Genomic DNA, 12,552 nt, shown 5'->3' with positions numbered 1-12,552 from the left:
TAAACATTTAAGGAGGGAGGAGGGGATGTCAATTTGCTCTAGGAGCACGTCACTGCGTACATAAATAGACGCAAGTGGTGTGGCCGTAGTGGCATGGTAGGCGCGGTAGCCTGGGACATTGCGGGCCGTCCGGATCTCCTGGAGAAGGAGAAAATGAGGCAGAGAGGGGCGGGTGAGTAGATACTGGTGGTGGGGCTCTTATTGTGGCAAAGATTTCGGCAGTTCCACTGCACAATCTCGAGGTCCTCGCCAAACGCCATTATGATAGTGGAGAGGAACGCGATGGTACGCGTTCTTTCTTTTTGGCCTGGGGCAATGACTCATGCAGGGATTGGAGCGTAGAAGTGAAGGATTCTAATTGTTTGGATTGTGCTTGGAGGGTGGTAAGAATCTGCAGAACCGATGTCTCTAACTGAACCAAGCGAGTGTGGTGTGCCTGTGTGGTGGTTTCGAGAAGATCAGCCAGAGGGGCGACCTGGGCGGTGGAGGAGGGAGTGGTGAGTGTGGCAAGGTGCTCATTTAGCTTGGTAAGCTGGGAGGTATCTATGCGGACCTGGCCCATTGCCTCTTCTATTGCCCGGCTGCTCAGCAGTCGGGTTCCTTCCCCCCACCCTCTCTATCCATCACCACCTGGCTTGACTGGCTTGGCGCTGAAGGGGAAGAACAGCGACTTCTGGTCGCTCAGGCGGTCGACATGCTCGGCCTATAAATTATGGTCGAATAAAAGTCTTTTACTACTACTACTGCCAGAATATTCTGGAACAACATAGATGCGGCTCCACATGGATGAGATCAATCGAGATAAATCTGGTTGCTTCTTGGTTCCCAATGTGATAAAGCGGTGCGCCGGCAGCTTTGAAGAATAAACAAAGAAACACTACAAGGATTCGTGGCATTATCCACGCAATGAGGCGGTTTAGGTTGGAGCTCCAGTGGATTTGCACAACAGCAACACCCGGGCCACGACCTAAAACACCTCATCGAGTGCAAGCTTTGTTCACCCCCCGCCTCATTCAAGCGAGGATGGTCTTCGTTCTGTGCACAGAATGATGTGCTCGCGAAGATGAACTTATAAGCGAGCAAAACAGCCTACTGTATTATTCTTGTGCCAGCAAGTCTGCGCGAAGAAGTTCTTCAGGCTTCACATGACAAGCCCACAGATGGGCATCTCGACTTTTCTGGCAACATCCCGGTAACTCTCCCCGACTGTCTGCCGATATCGCACATTATGTGAAAACCTGCCGAGATTGTCAACGACGAAACACTCCTCCCACTCGACCAGCAGGATTTCTGAACCCCCCCTTTAACCCTCCTCAAGGCCCTTTCAGCAGATCGGCACGGACTTGCTTAGCGCTTCCCGGGAGTGAAAGACTGGAAATCAGTCGATCATCACAGCCACCATCTACCTGACCAGCTTCGCCGAGGAAAAAACCCTATCGAAAGGAAAAGCAGCAGAAGTCACCAAATGTTTCGATAAGTGCATTGTTCTGCGACACGGCGCCAGCGATTTGCTCAACACGAACAGAAGAACAGCCAGCCTGCGTTACAGCCAAACCAGCCACCGGAGTACAACTGCATGCCACCCGCAGACAAACGGACTGGCCAAGGGCAAGTTCAGATATGTTAGCGACTTTTTTGTCCAGTCGGTCCAGGGCTATTTTAAATACGAGTGAGAGAATACCGCCCCATTTGGGGTGGCTCGCTTGGACAGGGAGAGTGGAGAAATGTATCTGGGCTGTGCTTTTGGTTAAAAAAGCTTGAATAAAGCGCCATGTGCGCGACCCACAGCTAGTGGTGGCCGTTATGTGAAGTACTTGTTCTTTTATTGTCGAAGGCTTTTGAATATCCACGAAGAGAATTGCGTGTAGGCTGGACATGTGCTTTATTAGGGAGAATAAGGTTTCCTTGAGAGATAGGATTGCGTCTTGTGCACAGATTAGGACGAAATCCGAAATTGTTCTTCATAAGAATCCCGAGCCTTCTAGAAAGGGTTGTCATCTATGAAGGATGACATGTTTGTATAGCTTTCCCACGCAATTTGTGAGCAGATAGGAGAAAGGTTTTGGAGGAGTTCTCTGCCGAGTTTGGGAATGAAGGCGGTGTGCTTGTTTCCACGAGGATGGCCGAGGCCCCTTCACCCCAGTGTTAATCTGCCAGTTCCTGAAGTGGGGTTTTGTCATGGTTATGGAGGAACTTGTATGAGATGTGGTCAGGCTCGAGTGATGTAGATTGGCGTATAGTCATCAGTGTTCATTTTTCCTCACCAAAGGTGGTAATCTTGTCACGGTACAGGTTAGGATGAGACGGCATAAGTGGTTTCGTCCTAGTTGATGGAATGGTTGTCCGGATCTATGTTGTTTGCAGAGTTTGAGTGATGTCGGTGCCCTTTTGCAGCTCTAGGTGAATTTGACGTTGGGTTTCGTGAGTTTGGGTTTTCATGGTGATGGAGTCTACGGGGATCACAGAATTATTCCAGTGCACTTTGTGTATAATGTTCGCTGGAGGCTACTACAGAAGGAGGCCCAGGTGTTTCTAGCCATGATAAATACCTATGCTTCTGCGGCGAAGTTTGCCCCAGTGGCTGCGAAGCGCGAAGTTTGTTCCAATCTCTGGAGTGGTGATTGCGGGGAACAAACATTCTCATATCGTATGTAAGGGTAGTTGTAATGATAAAGTGGTCGCTGCCGAGGCTATCTGCTAGGACCCCGTGCGGCTTCACCAAGAGGTGCAGGCTTGCCCATGTAAGATTCGAGGTGTTGTCCTTTGTTATACTTGTGCTGATTCCTATGGGCGTGTTTTTATGTGCCCAGAGTCCCAGACCATAATCAGGGATGGCGGTAGAGACGAGTCTGCTTTTAAGGGTGTTGAAAGGGAAACTCCATGATGTGTGGCTGGGGTTAAAGTCTCAAGTCACGAGTGGCTGCGAACTGTGCAAGGAGCGCAGAATGCCTGGGATTAAAGCACCTTTCGACATGTAATTTTTTCTCAATTCCTTAAATAGATACTCTTCTAGCTTTTTTTTTCTCTGGTTAATGTATTTATTAATTTCAACAACAGATTTTTGAGTGTTTGCAGTGCATAAGCTTTGCGGTGTGTTTTCACATTCAAGTAATCCCTAATGCGGGTGACGCGGCTAAGGCGTTGTTTTTTGGTTTGCTGTGTTAAGAATCTTCTGCCATCATTTATTTCCGCTATATAAAGATTACGTATTGAGCAGTCATATATCGTTTTGACAGGCATCACTTTGCATTTAAAAAATACTTTAATTGAGTGAAAATGCCTGTTTACAATTTAAACTGCACGAAGAAACCTTTTTTCCAGCATATGTAGCTTTTGAAAAATTTCGTTCGTTGTAGGCTTCTAGCCTAAACGACAGTACCTTAAGATTGAAGAAACTCTGGTGTAATAAGAATAGCATAGCATTTCATGGCAGAATATTGCGCCTGCAACATGTGAGACCATTAGCCCGAGACATCTTCTTTCGAGATGGTTGATATCGTGGCTGGAGAATAACGTTTGATGAAAAATAGCTCCGAGCTCTAAAACTGTAAACACCTTTGATCGGAATAAGGTGTAGGGTTGTATTTCAGTTTGCAGTTTTATTTATCCTCTTTGCTATGAAGATAATATTTTAGTCTTCGGCACAATGACTGTCAGACAGATTTTTTTCAGTAAGCAGTGAAGATTATGCGCAGACAAATAATTCTTCAATATCATTTCCTGCGCAAAACATTCTCATGCCATCGACATATATAATAAAGTGTGGAGAAGGGGCCATGTGTTTATAACATTTATTTATGCGTCGAATAATTACGGCATTAAAATGCTTTCCTGCAGTTTGCCACTGGGCACCTGCAGCTGTTCGAGGGCAAAGCCAGCTTTTTAAAGCACTTGGCTTCAAAGTTCCGACTGACTTCATTTAAGATGCAGCTTTGCCATGAAAACTGTAGCCCTGAAAATTACGCATCATTTCATTATCATGCGATGACAATGAAACGCATCATTTTATTATCATTATCAATCGATAAGGTCTCACACGTTTTAAAAGCCTATAAGTATGATTTATAAATATTCTGAAAAATTAATAGACCAAAGCCTGAAAATATATTTATTTACTGTAAGAAGATCATAATCTGTAGTTAGAGGTTTCCAAAAACGACACTGAGAAATAATTATTAGCTTTTGTTTATGGCCAAATGTGCTAAGGCCGCCTCACAGAACATTCCAGAAGCTTTAGGTACACTAGGGTAAAATAGAAAGTAGTTGGTAGTTGCGCAAGCATTTTTTGTTCTCATTTGAAACAGTTACCCGCGCATGCTGTATTTTGTGGCGAAATACACTTTCACTAAGGTCGAGGTTAAAAATCGGTGTTATTACTAGTACACCGAGATCAGCAACATATTTCACATCTTTTGTTTTATAAGCATCGACATCTTTGCTCCTACTGTTCGATAACCTCGCTCTTATTATAATTACTCCATTCTCACTTGCCTGGTCATGAAAGATATCGCCCTATTTCAGTGCAAGTTTTCCAGTTTGATATGAACAGTATCTTGCTTTAAGATTGACAGAATATTTATTGAACGCATCTTAAAGCGGTTTAGGGTCTGTTCGGTGCCATTTATGTAAAGTTACTGAATGTCAATTAGTGAGGCCTTGTAATTCAATGTTGAAGTTAATCTTTTCAACGCGACATCTGTGGATCCGTGTTTGTAACCCACAAAAGCTGCAGAATATTTCCGTCGTGCTTTTGCAAAGTCCTTGCTTAAGCGATATCGATTGACCTTAAAATTTTTGTGTTTATACAGATCTCATTGTTGATAAAAAGATTGTAATCACAATTTTTATAATGCATTCTTGTGGTCAGTTCAGTTTTGATCCAACTTTTCCCAATCTATCTCTTTTTGCAATAAGTTCTCCAGGAAAACTCACTCCATATATAGGCTGCAATCATTCAAAAAACATTTGTAATAAGCTGCGTTGGCATTGACTGTTTCTGAATCTGTTGCCAAAAACAATAGCACTACAACCCGAAAATAGAGCATCCATGCTTACATCCTCCTGGAGCAGATATTTTGTACACATGGTTAGTATTTTGAAGGCCTTTCGAACATCAGTAAAGAAGGTTTCTGATATAAAAGGCGCACGTGGGACTAATTTTGGGTAATAGGCAAAAATCTTCTTATTCCTGGACTAAAGCGGCTGTGCTGGCTCACTGTAGAGTAGAAGAAAGGCAGAGCACTACTATACTCTTTGGCGCCCACTTTAGACTAACTCCTTAAAATAAAGCCCTACCTCCTTTCAATAAACTTTCGTTTAAGTTTATTTAATGGACCTTTAATGCAATCTAAACGGTGTCAAAATTTCAGCTGAAATTTCTACTAAGCGTTTTATAAATGTACTTAGAATCTAAATTGCCATGAGTGCTTAGAAATTACCTCGAAATTTTGAATCCATTAGCTAGAATAACCGGCAATAATCGGCATGCTTAATGCTTCATGTGGCATTGATAACATTTCAGCCCAAAGTGCTAAACTAGTGACAGAAATAATATCTCCAGTGTTAGCCCATATTGTCAATTTAATTTTCTCGACAGGAGTTTTTCCCGCAAAAATGAAAGTAGCGAAAGTTCTTCCATTATATAAGTCAAAAGAAAAAGATAACATCCAGAATTACAGGCCAATATCAATATTACCGTTTTTCAGCAAGGTCGCTGAAAAACTGTTAGCAGCAAGACTTAACAGCTACCTAGAAAACATAGTATTCTGTCACCCTACCAATTTGGGTTCAGAAAAGGATATTCCACAACAACTGCAGTTTCGACCTTTGTTGACATAGTTAGGAAGTTTATTGATTCAGGTTCCCTAGCAGCAGGCATATTTATCGATTTCGCCAAAGCCTTTGATTCTCTAAATCACAGTATTCTTAAAGAAAAGTTTATTGGTTACGGCGTCAACGGCACACACCTAACACTCATTCAAAGTTACCTAAAGGACCGTCATCAAGTTGTTTCCTTCGGAAATTCACAGTCGAGTGCGAAGGTGATTGATTAATGTCGGGGTTCCCCAAGGCTCCGTGTTGGGACCTTTGTTTTTTTTACTTTATATCAATGACTTGCCTTCCCAATTAACTTATGCCCAAACTGTATTATATGCTGATGACACGACTTTAGTATTAGCAGATCGCGATGAAAGTGCCCTGATTAGAAATGTAAATAAAGAATTACAAAATGTACATAAATGGTGCATGGCGAATGCAATCAACCTTAATCCTAATAAAACCGTTTTTATCCTTTTTCACTCTGGCAGAAGAATTATTTCTTAGCATACATATGTAATTTACAATAACCGGCCTATTCAGCATGCTAACAACACAAAATGTTTGGGTATTGTGATAGATAATTATCTCAAGTTTGATTTACACGTCCGTTCAGTGATTAAAAAAGCCTCATACGGCCTGCATGCACTTTCCAAATGCCGAAATTTTTTCCCCGTTGATGTACTTGTTAACCTTTATTACGCCTTTGTCCATTCACATATTAATTACTGTATATCTGTTTGGGGATGCACATATTCATCTCACATCGCCCCCTTATATGTTTTTCAAAAAAGAGCTCTTCGAATTGTCGCGCAAAACATTCAGCATGCTCATCTAGATGAATTATTTGCCGTTCTTGGTATCCTAAGTGTATACGACCTAGTAACTTATAATACCGCTTCCTTAATTTATCAGATATTTCACAACACACTCAATTTAACTACAGTACGTCTTCGTCGCTCACTACGCACCAACACGTTTACTACAAGACATCGGCTCTTGCTTCCTGCCATACACAAAAATTATGGTCGGCAAACGTTGCAATTTACGGGTCCTCATTTGTGGAATAGTCTTGATTATAATATTCAAATTTCACCTACACTTCATGCCTTTCAAAAACAATTAAAACATTTTCTACTAAGTTCAACCTAGTGCCCATTCTTTAGTGCTTTTTTGTGTTTTTTTTTTCTAATTATAACATGTTTATTTGATGTTTGCACTAGTATCCAGTGTCTACTGCTGTAACATGCTTATTGCTATATAGTTGCCTTATTTGTTGCTGTCGTCTACATCATATGTAACAGCTTATAGTGGTCGGGACCCTTAAACAAATTTTGTTGGGTCCCTGAAGTTCTGTGTTTGTATTTGATGTTTTATGCTAAATAAATACTTTCTACTTCTACTTCTAGAAGTACAGGAGTCATGTCAAACGCAAAGTGATTCGTGCTTTGATTTTTTCAAAGACGCTTAGAAGCAAAAATGTACTGCTACGTTATTTTCTGATAGCTTGCCATGCGCTAACTCTTTGCGAAAATACGATATGCTGAAAAAGTAATCCGAACATCTTTTATTAATTTCGTATTTATTAAGTATTTTTTTTCCCTATGCTTAAATTTCAACACGAATGCTTTCTAGGTACACGAGTACTAGAAATAATATTGTTACATTAGGTCGTAGCATCTTGGTGGAGGTGGTTTCTGACCCGCTGGCCACAGCTCCTCGTATTTCCGCGCCAGAAACCTGGATTTGCGCAGTGGACGCCATCTCCCCGAGCTCACCCCACCGACTGCCACAGCAAGCATGGCATCCCAGGATGCATCACCCGCTCCGGACACTCCAGATTCTCACATGATCTTAACCAAAATCCGCCATCCTCCTATATTTAACGGCGAAGACAAGACGGATGTTGAAGATAGGCTGGATGAATACGAAAGGTGCAGCAAGAATAACCGGTGGGATGCTAGCATAATGCTAGCCAACATCATCTTCTATCTAGCGGGAACGGCGAAGACCTGGTTTACCAACCACGAACAGGAGATGCCTACTTGGGACATCCGCAAACAAAAACTTCAGGACTTGTTTGGCAAGGCAATTGGGCGAGCTCTAGCAGCCAAAAACGACCGCGCTACTCGCGCTCAATCATCAACTGAATCACACCTCGCCTACATACAGGACGTCCTCGCCCTTTGTCGAAAGGTGAACACCTCCATGACCGAAGCTGATAAAGTGGGCCATATACTCAAGGGTATCGCCGATGACGCATTCAATATACTTCTCTGCAAAGACTGCTCTACGGCGGACTCAGTCCTGCAAGTGTGTCGCCGTTCCGAGCAGGCGAAGCAGCGCCGCATCGTCCATCGGTTTATGCGCCTTCCCAACACGGCAACTACATCCTCATATGATGATCTGCCCACTTTGCACTAGCCTTCAAGGCAGAACAACCAGACTACCATCGTCCGCAGGGAAATTGAGGCCTTGACTCCTGTTACACTTACATCACCTCCTGCAGAGGCCACAATAGCTATGATACAGGCTGTTGTCCGCCAAGAATTCGCGAATGTGGGCCTCGTCTCTGGTCCTACCACGCCACCCCCTGCACTACAGCCAATACCAGTGGTTGCTGCTGCTACCACAACCCCGTCCTACACACCGCGCTACCCTGCCCGCAATCCTGCGGAGTGGCGCACATCTGACAACAGGCCTATTTGCTTCGTCTGCTGTCGGGCTGGCCATACGTCCCGCTGTTGCCGCAGCCGCCCGGCTCCCCCCTCTAACCCCTACAACAGCCCCGTCCGCCACGACTATTATGTACCACGGCGCGTTTCTGTCACCCCGGCACAGCTTCGTACCGAGAACATTGAGCAAGTCCGTCGTCCTAGCCATTCGCCATCGCCACAAGCCCACCGTTCTCCATCACCTACTTCTCGCCGCAGCTTCTCCACAACGTACCAAGACCCCTACTCGGGAAACTAGGCGAGCAGTGCCCGGACGTAACGCGGCGTTACCCACCCGGACAGCCAACTGTGTTTCGGCCATCGCACCACGCCGCAACCTGATCAATGTCCTCGTAGATAGAGTCCCTGTGACCGCTCTCATTGACACTGGAGGCCATATTTCAGTCCTTAGTTCGTCGTTCCGCCAGCGCCTGAAAACAATTCTTACGCCCGCTGACACCTCGACAGTTCGTGTTGCTGATGGAAGCACTGCTACCATCAACGGAATGTGCACTGCGCGCGTTAGCATTGCGGCCACCACGTCCCTGTGCTCTTCGCCGTCCTTACTACTTGTCCTCCCGACGTCATTTTAGGCCTAGAGTTTTTAACAGCCTATTCCGCTCTCATCGACTGTTCCTCCGGACTTCTGCGCCTAGCCCTACCGCATTGTTGTTCCCGACGCTAGTGCTGACCATTCCCAGCCTCGCCTCCGCTCCAGTACATTTACTCGCCTGCCTCTCGAGGCGGCAGTATACGTGCCCATGTCACCTTTCCCCTCCCTTCCTGACGGCAACTACGTTGTCAACCCCATCACCGACGTCACTCTACAACACAACATCGCCCTACCTCATGACATTGTACACCTCGAGAACGACCTCACCTACAGTCCCGTACTAAACTTCAGCAAGCATGTCTTCGCAAGCTTTCCCGGAGGGCATATTCTTTGCCGAGCTGTCATCTTTGTCCAGATTTACTATTTCTGCGGTGCTGTCCGACCGTCACGCCGAGGTACCTGCACAACCTGTCCCGTCACATAGTCCGGAAGACCGCATCTCAGCCATGGTTGCCTCTGACCTGCGCCCCGAATATGCCAGTGCCCTTGCCGGCCTTCTGCGGTCGTACAGCGACATTTTTGATTTCGGTCACCGATCCCTAAGCCAAACGTCCGTCGTCACACATCGCATCGATTCTGGAGATGCCGGTTATGTTCACCGACGGCCTTACAGAGTTGGTCTTTCAGAACGCCAGATCACTCAGGAAGAAGTGGACAAAATTTTGGCCAGCAATATTAATTAGCCGTCGAGCAGCCCCTGGGCGTCTCCGGTAGTACTTGTAAAAAAGAAAGACAACAGCTGGACGTTTTGCGTAGATTATCGACACCTAAACAAGGTAACAAAGAAAGACGTGTACCCTCTTCCTAGGATCGATGACACCCTCGACTGCCTGCATGGTGCCAACTACTTCTCTATCAATCTCCGTTCTGGATACTGGCAGATCTCTGTTGACGAAAGAGATCATGAGAAGACGGCTTTTGTCACTCCGGATGGACTCTACCAATTCAAGGCGATGCCTTTCGGCTTTTGTAATGCCCCTGCGACCTTCGAGCGCATGATGGACTCCTTACTACGCGGGTTCAAATGGACCACATGTCTGCGCTACCTCGATGACGTCATCGTATTTTCATCAACCTTTGAAGGCCACCTCCATCGTCTTTCGGCTATTCTTGGCGTCTTCCGACGAGCTGGCCTTCAGTTGAACTGCAAGAAGTGTAGCTTTGGTCGCCAGGAACTCAAGATCCTAGGACATATGGTAAACACCCATGGCATCCAGCCGGACCCCGACAAAATTCGCGCTTTAAGTGGTTTTGCTATACCGAAATCTAGCAGCGACGTGCGTAGCTTCCTCGGACTTTGCTCATACTTCCGGCGATTTGTACCAAACTTCGCGGAAATCGTCCGTCCACTCACGCAGCTTCTGAAAAAAGACGTCTCCTTTTCCTGGGGCCACGAACAATCGGCCGCCTTCGCCGCTCTTATTGCCCACCTCACCCGTCCGCCACTGTTGGCTCACTTGAATCCATCCGCCCCCACAGAAGTACGCACCGACGCAAGTGGTCATGGCATTAGTGCCGTTCTCGCACAACGCCAGCTCGGCTCCCATCGCATCATCGCCTATGCCAGCCGACTCCTCTGTACGGCCGAATAGAATTATTCCATCACTGAACGTGAGTGCTTAGCCCTAGCCTGGGTCATTAAGAAGTTCCGCCCCTACTTGTATGGGCGGCCATTCACAGTAGTCACTGACCACCACGCCTTGAGTTGGCTTTCTACACTTAAAAGACCCTACTGGCCGCCTTGGACGTTGGGCCTTGCGCCTTCAGGAGTGCAATTTTTCAGTAGTTTATAAGTCTGGCCTGTTGCATCGAGACGCCGATTGCCTGTCCCGTCATCCAGTCGACCTGCCAAGCCAACCTGAATGTGACAATGAAGATTGCGTGCTCTCTATTTCTGACTTTTCCAACATTCGCCGTGAGCAACGCCAGGACCCTCAGCTTCACGAAATTATCAGTCCTCTCTGCGCCGATCGCCATGACCCTTCCCTTCATTTGTTTGAGCTCCACGACGGCACCTTATACCGGCACAATATGCGACCTGATGGACCCGACCTTCTACTAGTCGTCCATCAGCACCTACACACAGCCGTCCTTGAACAGCTTCAAGACGTTCCTACAGCTGGCCATCTAGGCGTCTCTCGCACATACGACAGTGTGCGCCGTCGGTTCTTTTGGCCAGGCCTATACCACGCAGTCCGCCGCTACGTGGGGGCTTGTGACCGCTGTCAGCGCCGGAAAAAGCCATCAGTTTTACCAGCTGGACTTCCGCAGCCGATCGACATCCCCATAGACCCATTTTCTCGAGTGGGTCTGGATCTTCTAGGGCCTTTTCCGCTGTCCGCATCGGGGAACAAATTGATTGCGGTGACCACTGATTGCACCATACGCTACGCGGTCACACGAGCAACATCAATCAGTCGTGCAACTGATGTTGCTGTTTTCCTCCTCAACGACGTTGTACGCGTCCATGGAGCTCCCCGCCAACTGCTCACCGACTGTGGCCGTTGCTTTCTTGCGCGTATAGTCGACGAGATCCTACGGTTGTGCAACGTTCGTCATTATTGCACGACTGCCTACCATCCACAGACGAACGGGCTTACCGAATGCCTTAACCGGACAATGACTGAGATGCTGTCCATGTACGTTTCTGATGACCACCGCGACTGGGACATCACGCTGTCATTTGTGACATTTGCATACCATTCGTCGCGTCACACCACTACCGGCTACTCCCCTTTCTACTCGTATCTTCTATATGGCCGTGAACCTAAGGGAGCTATCGGCCGAGCCAGTCGGGGTCCTTTTCGTTGACATGCTCGGGCCACATGTGTCCAGGGCGCCTTTCCCAGTATAATATTATCATCTTCTCCACATGTAATGTAAATAAGTGGTGATTGCCTTCCTGCTAGAAGTTATCATAAACGAAGCGACGACAGGAAAGGGAGTTTTTCACTATTCCCTGAAACGTCGTTTCGAGCCCTAGATTGTTCTACTGTAGGTGGAAGTGTGATGTAACTATATTTTACGTGGACTGCTAATTTGGTCGAATAATTTAAGCATACTATGGATGAATTAATTGCGTATTTACGAAAGTAGACTTTAAGTATATAGCCAACATCCAAATGAAATTTCCCGAAACAAGACTTCGAACACTAAACTTTTCCATGGCAGCTGGAAGTGTCCTGCATATACATTAAAAAGGACTGCCCGTTTGTTATGATTGAAATATACTTCAAACCAACTACTTTCACATTTACGAAAGTAATCTTTTAGGCGAAAGCCTTTAATGGCTCATGCTCGCGGTCACTTCCCTGCGCTCGAATTGTGCCAGCTGTGGCCTCTCCTCCGCGCAGTGGCGCAAGCCCCTCCTCTCGTTAGCAGCCGGTGCGTCGGTGGAGGGCGCAGCTG

The 12,552-nt window shown here is 46.2% G+C and overlaps 1 protein-coding gene across 1 annotated transcript in view; it reads left to right on the top strand.

Moving 5' to 3' along the window:
• The window catches only part of LOC149328858 (uncharacterized), a 118,721-nt gene that overhangs the window by 20,836 nt on the left and 85,333 nt on the right, over nt 1–12,552 (top strand). The window lies entirely within an intron of this gene.

The sequence above is a fragment of the Amblyomma mixtum genome, chromosome 9, assembly GCF_055824585.1.
Source record: "Amblyomma mixtum isolate Tamu chromosome 9, ASM5582458v1, whole genome shotgun sequence".
NCBI lineage: Eukaryota > Metazoa > Arthropoda > Arachnida > Ixodida > Ixodidae > Amblyomma > Amblyomma mixtum.
This window is presented reverse-complemented; position numbering and strand designations above follow the sequence as displayed.